Here is a 10,762-nt window from a genome sequence, read left to right on the forward strand (position 1 = left end):
AATTTGGGTATGTTAGTTCAAAAAGCTGGCCAGTGATCACCACCATTCCCTAGTTAAAAATTACTAGAGAACATTTTCTGGTTTGGGGTGGTATAGGGTTCACAAGAGCATTTTTAACCTAATAAACATGCTTGTTTCAGGCTTTTCGTTCCCAACTGGGTTAGTGACTTATTAAAAATCCCACAGGGGAGATATACCATTCATTGGCTCTTTGATATCTTTGCCGAGCTATCCTTATAAACTTCCTGATGCCAAAATAGGATAAATATTAGTCTTCAAAATCTCTGTACAGAAAAAAGTTGGTACTCTTTCTCAGTCTACGTCATCTAAGTCAGATGAACTGAAAAAGTACTGAACAAATATGTTTCTTATTTTTAAAATAACTAAATTCTATGCAGTGTTAATTTTAGAAGACTTTTGCTGACAAAATATTATTTTAATTCAGTTAGTTCAAATTAGCTCAGGTGCCTCTGAGATAAAATCAGTATCAGCAACAAACTCAAGTGGATAGAATTGACTTTTTTTTTTTTAAGATTTAATTTATTTATTTAACAGAGAGACAGAGAGAGAAAGCACAAGTAGGCAGGGCGGCATTCAGAGGGAGAGGGAGAAGCAGGCTCCCCGCTGAGCAGGGAGCCCGATGTGGGGTTCAATCCCAGGACTCTGAGATCACGACCTGAGCTGAAGGCAGCCGCTAAACCAACTGAGCCACCCAGGCACCCCTAGAACTGACGTTTAATAAGAAAAATTTGAAAGTAAAATTGGTCTGGAAACAAGTAAGAGTTGATGTACATTTGTATGATGTCAAAGTAGGACTTTGGGGGGCAGATATTTTATTCAGTAGATAAACAATACCAAAGGCAATGCAATAAACTTGAGTTAATTGAATTAAAATTCATGATGTAGCTCACAGAAATGAGCTGGCAGATTTCTGGCAGATTTCTGGCAGATTCCTATTTACACTGGTTACTATACTTTTAAAATGAGGAGTATTATCATTATTTTCCTTCCTTCAATTTTAACGTCCTGAGACAAAGTTCTAGTCTCTTTGCCCTAGTTCCAGCTTTACTTATAAATCAAAATAAACATCCATTAACCAAAACTCAACCAATATCCTCAAGTTACTGTATGTCTTATCTTCACTCTACCAGAAAAGAAGAGATCAGAGTTTTAATTTTTAAAATGCAAAAAAAAAAAAGAAAGAAAAATTAATCCAGAGTAGTCAACCTGGAGTCAGCACACATTCACCCTAATTTCCTAAATCTACTGCGTCTATGTATAATGTTCTGAATAATGAGAATGGATCTTCAATCAAGATGATAGCCTTGAAACATTCCTTAATTATAAAGTCAGGCAATTTCACTGGCACATTCTGATGCGGGAGAGCCAGGTTCTTGTCTCACAGAGTCAAAGAATGAATCTCGCGGACAAAGGAGAGTGAGTAAAGCGATAAAGTGTATTAAGCAAGGATACAGAGAAAGCTCTCAGGAGTGAGGGGGTCCCAACAGGGTTGCCACTGAGGGCTTTCAGGGATGGTCTTTTGTAGAAAGCTAACCAGGGGACTTAAATCTGTTGATAGCACCATTGAGTAAGGACTAGTGATGACACCTTCAACGGCTTACTTTCCTACATCCTTTTTAGGGTCCCGGCAATTTCTGGTTGGTCACAAGTAGCTGTTATAACAAGACCTCACCTCTGACACCAAGGACAGAATGGTCTGGTTTCTTCCCTTATCTCTGGTTTCCTTTCGTCTCCCACATTTTGAATTTTGTGAGCCTGATCTCATGGCCCCCTACCTATTTCTCCCTACCTAGCCCTGCGTGTCCTTTACTCATTTCCATGGTAGATGGGGAAGAGGGGGAGCATGTGCCATTCGAATATTAAAATAAAATAGGTGGGGGAGGTGGTGCATATGTAGGGGCAGGCTGTATATGAAAAACCTCTATACCTTTTGCTTAGTTTTGTGGTGCACCTAAAACCGCTTTAAAAAATAGTCTATTTAAAAAACAAATAAATGGCATGTTCTGCTAATCTTCAGCTATCACAAAGTTCAAATAATCAGAATCAAACTTCCAAAAGTATATGCCAGTAATATGGCTTTTCTTTTTTTCTCTGTATTTCATGTCAAAATGATAAATTACCAGCCTTCCGTGCTTTAGGTATGAGTCCCACATCAAGCAAGGCTGATAGAGAATTCTACTGAAGGCTCATGAAGCTGTACAGCATTTGGCAGTGACAGATACATTCAGCTGACAGTAATAGAGACTCATCAACACTTGGATATTGAGTTTCATTCAGCTGACACTGGTATGAGGAATAGCTTCTAAAACTCTTTTTCATGCACTTATGTTTCTCTGCCAGTGAAGAAAAAGTATTATGAGCATTTTTGACTACCTCATCAGCAGGTACAGAAAATCTTGCTATTTCCCAAATTTAGGAATCAGTTTTAGAAGTCTCAGTTGTGATATTCACTTCCTGCCCCAATAGTTTATTATGCCTTCTGTTTCTTGGCATTGCTTCTGCCGTAGCCTGGGAAGACCCTCTTCTTGAAAAGGGTATTAGTTAATGTCAATGTAGGCGTTCAGACTTAAAACATTTGAAAAATCAAAAGACATGGAAAAGGAGAGAGTTTTACTTCAATAAAAACAACAACAAGAAGAAGAAAGCAAATATCTACTTGGGGAAACCTATTGCCTGGTCTATAGGTATAAGTAGGGTTGCCTATATTCCTATAGTTGAAAAGGCCCAAAGTATAAAATGATCCACGTTTTCTTTCTATGGAACATTCTAGGGACAAAATGTTTGCCATATAATTCATTTTAAGGATGATAGTCAGAAGGCTGATTTTTGTCAACATGCTCCAATCCTAGAGCCAGGCTAATTTCCATGGCAGCAATGCCATAAAGAGAGTTAAGACTGTTTCAACACAGTATGCTAGACTAAAAGAATATGCTAGATTAAAAGAACCAAACAGATAACTGTGAAAAAAAAATTAGAAATAATTTTAAAGTCCTCTTTTTCTCAGAAAGCTTATGAATGTGTAGTGAAATAAAAAGAAAGACATCTGTACCTTTTTCAGGCAGTCTAAAGGAATATAGCCAAATGGAGGTTCCCGGCAGATGTTTTGTCTCCACTCATTAATCTGGACAGAAACAGGTTTTAGCAATTGAATTCTACCTGTGCTTTCCATAATCCTGCAAACACCTTTCAAAGTAGTGTACTTATATTGTAGTTCCAGGGTTGTTGAGGAGAGAAAATGCCTGGCATCCTTTGGAATTGGCATAGCCAATGTTTTTCAAAAGGGACTAAATTCCTGGCATCTTTCCTAAGCTCATTAAAGTGTTGTATTTGCCTTCCAAGTGTCACTTTTTAACCAGAACACTCTCGTAATTTTACCCGAACTCTATGACAGCTCCCGTTTTTTAAGACAGTGGAATTCTAATGTTTTGTACACATTACAAGGGAATAAATGGTCCCTCCGTGAATAATTTTCATTTTTGCAGGATGAAGTTATTAAGCAGAAAGCTTCAATAGACCTTCTGTCACTGTTTTAGAGATGTGAAAAAGAAATAATATTCAGGTGATATGTCTAACTGCTGAACAGCCACAGTAATAATACTCATTAACTTCAGGTGAAGGGCCACAGATTTTAAAATCCATTCCAATAAATTAGGGGGAAAAATTTGTTCTAAGTGAATAGTTTTAAAGAAGTGTAATTATGTTATGAGCATATGGGAAAATTACAAAATGAACTGATAAAATAATTCTCAGCCAAATAGATGAAATATGGAGTCAAGCCTGTTAGAATTCCTTTGTCTGGAGGAAAAAAAAAACAAAAAGCAGTTACATTAAAGATATTACATATGGTGCAGAGAGGGAGAGAGAGACACAGAGACAAGTAGATGAGTAGTTGTGGACTGCACTTGACCTACAGGGTAATACAGTATGGAATATTGAGGTTCTTTATAATGGAGTTCTTCTACATCCCTATGATATTAACAATAAGCAGGGAGGTCAAATTCCTCTTTCATGTTAGAAAGCAAGACAAATTAAATTAAAAAAAAAAAAGAATGCAAGATAAATTCATGTGCTTCCAGAATTGCCCTCCATACTTCTTCTCAAAGAGCCACTGAGGGTCTCCTGGCTGCCAGAGATAAAGTATCTTTTTAGGGGAAAAAATCCCCTTACCACTTGTTATAAGCATGAAATAAAGTTTTCTTGGAGTGAAACTGGAGGTGATACCCTTCGGTACTCTTTCCCATTATTGTTGTTCACTATCCTCATGCTGTCAAAGAAATGAATATGAGATGTCAGTGTCTGATGAGGCCTACAATGCTACTATCTATCTCAGAGCTATCAGTCCTTTAACTAGGGATCAAAGAAATAAGTGAAAAGAATTAAACCACAGCCAAGGCACCTGTCCAATTTTGGGGTCCGGGTGTATCTATCCTTGGACAAGAGATTTCCTAGCACGGATAAAGTCACAAAATCATACCACTATATACCTGAGCCGGACCAACTGGCACTCACTGACTAGTTCCACCCTTCTTTTGGCTACAAATGTGGTGGTTCCGATAACACATATGAAGAAAGCTGCACTTGATACACTCCCTACACATATAAAAGGCAACAATGAAGCATCTTGCCAGTCTTACATTATGTATCTCATAAAAACCTGGGGGGTCAAAACTGGAAAGAATCTTGAAGATCACCTAGTTCCATCATCACATTTCTTACAGATGGAGAAATTGAGGCTTGGGGGGGGGATTGTATGAGAGCACTCTGCTAGTTAGTGGTAGATCCAGGACTGGATCCCATATCTCCTGATTACCAGTCTGGCAAGATATCCCACATAACTAGAGGGTTTCCCAGTTTCCCGCCCAATGATCTGTAAACATGATCTGTAATACAAACTTCTGTGTATGGTATAGGCAGTCTTTGTCTTGGAGATAAAAGAGTGCATATTTTAAGACCAAAGGACCACATTTCTTTCCTTAATGGTTTTCTTTGACTACAGTATTTTCAAATTCTAGAATTATCGAGTTGAACAAACCTTGATATTTAGTATTGAAGTGTTTCCCATTATTCATCTATTGATTCAAGTTTTCTTAAGGGTATAGTTCATTTTTATTTCAAACCACTTTATCAACTCCCAGGAACAATAATATTAAATGCTAAAAATAGGATAAATTTTAAATGCATAATTTGTCAAACTCCTAGCTTAGAAAAAAATACTGATCTTTGAATACCTGTCCATAAACTATTTCCCAATATATACTATTGGGTTTTAAGTGCAAAACGTCTGCAGTGCTATTTGCATTTTAATAAGGACCCAAATTTAGTCTCTTAAAATGTTAGTCTAATGCATGAATTCTCATATTATCTGTTACTGTGTATGCTTATGCTTCCTCTCTCCTCAGCTAGATTACACACTTCTCTAAGTGTAGGAATCACTTCATCAAACCTTTCTTGTACTCTTCCTTGCATGCAACACATGGCTGCTTACATAGTGTTCCATTTATAGTTCTAGAATGAACAGATTTATTCCTTATCTCTAAGATAATAGCTATATAGTCTTTGTGAAGGACCCAGGCTTCAGAAACAGACAATCTTAGATAGGATGATACAAATTTACCAGTTATGTGGTCTTGCAGAAACTACTTGATAAGGCTGACACTCAGTTTCTCACCTGTAATATTGAGAAAAATATCAATGATTCTAACTACCTCACAAGCTTGCTGTGAAATGAGATAACATTTATGAAATATCTAGTCTATTTCCTGCCTTACACAATGGACAGAAGCAATAAACATTCTTTCCCTTCTCTCTGTTTCTGCTTCTTTTAAATTAGAATCAATAATCACAGAAATGACCTGGAAGAACTTAACAGGAAAACGAACAAAGCTTCATGCCATGGAATCACACAGAACAAGTTACTTTACTGCAATCCATTATTTATAAAATGAAGATAATATTATTATCCTCCCAAAGCTACTGGGAAGATGAAGTGAGAATAATAATGTAAGTAAAGCAATTACTGCTGTGCCTAGTTCAGAGTAGATGGTCAATATATGACACTTAGTATTGGAATGTTTTATTCAACCAGTTTTCCGTTAGTACGAAATCAATTTTTAATACATTCATCAGTTCTGAAATTATAGCTAAGAAATAATATTGCTTAACTATATTTATGATCCACCCATGGCAGGATGTGCAGGCCCTGCACAGAATGGATTTATGGGTAGCTTTCAGACTTATTCTCAGCCTCTATTAGTGGGTCTTCTGTGCTGCTGTACAAAAGAAACAAAGACCACCACTCAATATACTGCCGAGAAGGAGGGGCACAGTGCTGGGACCACAACAAGGAGAAAAGGGAAACCCTGGGGATGAGAAAACTAACCCTCTATCTTTCCAAACCTACACAAAAGCGGAGAAAATCACGTAGAGAACACCTATGTCTGCATTACCAGTTTCAACAATCATCAACCTTTGGCCAGTTTTGTTTCCTCTATCAAGTCCTAACTCTATAATGTGTGTGTGGGTATTGGACTATTTTAATTATAATACCAGACATCATGTCATTCCACCCACAAATAGTTCAGGATGCATTGTATAGACTTTCTGCTAACATAAACACCATGCCACCATCACATGCCTCAGAATTAATGTTAATTCCATACTATCACCTAATAGTCTATATTTCAATTGATCTGATTTTCTCAACACGTTTTAACAGTTGATTTTGGTCCAATCAGGATCCCAAGGAGAAAGGGACAGGCAGGACTAAGTAGGGAGAGATAGATAGGGGGCTCCATGATCAGACTCACAGAAATCCCAAAGTTGTGGAGGTGTAAGGAAACCAGAGATAAGGGAACACTCCAGACCACCCTGCCCTAGGTGTCTGAGGGGGGGGGTCTTATTTATGACAGTCTCCTGTGGGCAACAGAAAATAAACAAACCCTAAAAAGAAGTAACCCATTAAAGATGTTATCACTAGTCCTGCTTACACAAAGGTGTTGTCAAGTAGAGAAGTCAAAAAGATTTAAGGTCCCTGGTTAGCCTTCTATAAAGACCAACCCTGTAAGCCCTCAGTGGCAACCCTGTTGGGACCCCTCCCACTCCTGAGAGCTTTTTCTGTATCCTTGCTTAATAAAACTCTGTCACTTTTTTTTTTTTTAAAGATTTTACTTATTTATTTGAGAGAGAGAGAATGAGAGAGAGAGCGTGGGGGGGGGAGGGTCAGAGGGAGAAGCAGACGCCCTGCCGAGCAGGGAGCCCGATGCGGGACTCGATCCCGGGACTCCAGGATCATGACCTGAGCCGAAGGCAGTCGTCCAACCAACTGAGCCACCCAGGTGCCCACTCTGTCACTTTTCTCACTCTCCTTTGTCTGCGAGATTCATTCTTTGACTCCGTGAGACAAAAACCTAGCTCTCCCGCATTATCTTTAGGTGTTATTTCTCTTATGTCTCTTTTATTCTGCTAGAGTCACTTCCTTTTCTTTGCCTGTCTGAGTTGTGATGTGAGCAAACTTGTGACCCTCATTCAGACATTTTGCCTGGAGCTGGAAATGCAGAGTAAGTTAGAATGTCTCATTGTAGATGCTCAGGTATGGTGATCATTATCAACTTATTTAGTAAACACGAACAAACACTACAAAATAATTTGACTATGAAATAATGTGACTATAAGTTACTCTTTAAAATAAAAGAACAGAAAAACAAACAAAAGCCATCTAACTTTTGTTGCTTAACCTTACTCCTGTGTATCATCAGTTGCTTTACTGCTACGCTTCCCTTTTCAGAAGGTAGAGATTCTCTAGAGTCATACAGGGCATACCACTGAAATGGTTACTGTACTAGTGATAAAAAATACACTTCAGTTTCTTTCCTCCAGAACTAGCCTCTGGAGAAACTTAACTTCAAGCTTTTATTCTGCAGCATGATCCAGAGCTTGCTCTTCCATGAAAATTTTAGCTTCAAGGTGCATTTAGCTGATAAACCCTAAAATGATCTGTACTTTTTCACTGTTTAACACATTAGAACATTTTCCTTAACCATTCTTTATTGCTTTTTAGATTCTCCAGGCTTGGCAGTGTCCTGGAGGGTATTCATCTGACTCAAGCAGTTTGCTGCAAAATAAGGTAATAGTCATTGTATTCATAGCTCCTTTATAGGAGCGGTGTCTTAGAGGGAAGCAAAGTTCACCCCCAAAAGAGCAGCTGTCCGTGGACCACTAGCATATCATTTTGTATGGAAATTTATTCTAGAATTTACATTTAAAAATCCACACTAGCATTTTATAATCCCTTAGCTTACATCCTTATTCTATGTGTCTTATTTCTTCATCAAATATAACTTTTAGGTTTACTCTCCTCATCCTGGCGTTCAAAAATCTCAAAAATCTCACCCAGAGGTGGAATTTCTGTGAAGTTAATTGAATGTGATCTGTAGGTACCTCACTTGCATCGGTCCCTTTCAAGAGTCTGGCAGGGCCTTAACCATGTGTTCATATGGCCATGAATTTCTGAAAAGTTTGCAAAAGTATCATACTTCAACTAGACTCAGTTAGGACCCCTGTTTCCTTCCACTCTGATTTTGCTTCATGTCAGATGGCATTGGAGGGATCACAGTCATAGGCCTTTTTATAATCTGACTAAAGAGAAGTTGACAAGTTATCTGAAACTGACAAAGATAACACAGAATTCATAATTTGCTATTATAATGAGTACATTGATGACAAATTTGTTAATGAGTGCCATCAATTCAAAGAGTGTCTAAGATTAGTCATTGCCCGAGAAAATCTGAAGTGTCAAAGAATCTTTCAGCTTACATATAAAAGAAACTCCATAGCAGTTTTATCAAATCTGACAATCCTAAAAATTTACATGACATTATTTATAATGAGTTGTGAAGCTGAAAGAACTGGTTTTAAACTAGCAATGAAAAAAAAAATAAATTCCTATCACACTACAGGTTAAAAGCAATCATCTCTCTATTCTTTCCATGGACATTTATATTACAAAACCATTGTCTAATGAAGAGGCAATCAACAAGTGTCAGGCAAAACTTGTGCAAAGAAAAGTACTGTAGAGGTGTTCAAGTGGTGATTTAATAAAAATGTTATTTTTTAGATGTTAAAAATGTTTGTCAGCTTTCTAAAACTTGGAAGTTTGTTGAGATTGCTTTTCTCTTCCTAAATATTTTTGCTTACACCCAAAATTGCATTCAAAATTTTATGCTATTTCTCTTAAAGAGGGCCCCAAATTACATAAGCTTTAGAACCCGCCAAACCTAGATGTGCCCCACGCTGACCACTCGTTACCTAGTTAAAATTGTCTCCCTCTACTTCCCAGTATGAACCCTCTACATTGAGCCAGCTTCTGATCAAGCCAGTTTCTGTACCATGCGTATTGATACCTGCCTCTGCTTTTATTCAGCTTAGCTTGTCATCCATCCTTCAGTTGCCCAACTATGCATATACTCGTCCTCCTTAAAGAGTTAACTCAAGAGCCATCATCTGTAGGAAGTTTTTCTTGATTTGATCATTCCCACTCAGATGCAATTTGGTCACTCTTTTCTCTGAATCAGCTTTCACCTCATATTAACTTATATAAGAGTTAAGTACTATAAGTCAATCCCTCACTAGATTGTGATGGTTCTCAGAGCAGGAGGAACTTCCTTTAGGGTAGTTTCTGCCAGAATGCCTGGCACATTATTTTCCTCACTGTAGGCTTTCAAGTGATGTTGGTTGAATCAGTAGGTGGGTGGGTAGTGGGAGTCTATTTTTAGAACACAACTGAATTCCACCCCTATGAAGCTATTTTTTCCTGTCTACCCAAGCCCAAATCAATTTCTCCCTTTGTAAAAATTTCCTTTTGCATTATGATCTGTATCTTGATCATTTATCATGTAACAACAGCAATTAATATATGTTGTCTTCCCATTTAAATTGATAGTAGGAACCATGACAGATTTCTTTGGGAACTCCCCTAGAGCCTTGCTATTCAACTGAATTGTTTAATTGCATTTTTAAGCACATTTTATTTATTTCTCCAGTACAAGATAGTCTTTCCTTTATTTTTATTGAAGATGGAATGTAACATTCACAATCACTGCCATAACTTTCCAACACCTGTACACTCATTTACTTATTATTTTCTCTTAACACACTCATTTAAAAATGTGTATTTATATATATGCATATATATATATATATATATATATATAAAGGAAACAGCCTAAGTAGAAAGTCAGGATTGCTAGTTCTAAAGAACAGTTATGATTCCTAGCTTCTGCCAAATGTTCTGATCCCAAGCCTGTTTCCTGTTTATGAAACAAGAAGATTTTCAAATGTTAGAAAAATGTTAAAGACTCATTAGCACCAAATTGAGGCTTTCCTTAACATAATCCACTCATTCATACAATTGATATTTGTTGTCCTCCTACTCTGTGCCTGGATATTCAAGACACCTGGCCTCACTGGAACCCTAACTGGGAGAAAATAGCAATCAGTACAAACAAGCACATGAGTTCATTTGAGTTGGAGAAAATTCACCGAAGAAAATAAAATGGGTTAATATGAAAGAGTGACTGGGATGAGAGTCATATTCGATGGGGCAATTAGAATACTAAAAAGTTTGTTAAGAAAAGAGCTTTCTCGGGGCGCCTGGGTGGCTCAGTCGTTAAGCGTCTGCCTTCGGCTCAGGTCATGATCCCAGGGTCTCTTGGGATCGAGCCCCACATCGGGCTCCCTGCTCCGC

Source organism: Callorhinus ursinus, unplaced genomic scaffold (assembly GCF_003265705.2).
Source record: "Callorhinus ursinus isolate GAN/ISIS: 27379988/994484 unplaced genomic scaffold, GSC_fseal_2.0 scaffold65, whole genome shotgun sequence".
In the NCBI taxonomy this organism is placed as follows: domain Eukaryota; kingdom Metazoa; phylum Chordata; class Mammalia; order Carnivora; family Otariidae; genus Callorhinus; species Callorhinus ursinus.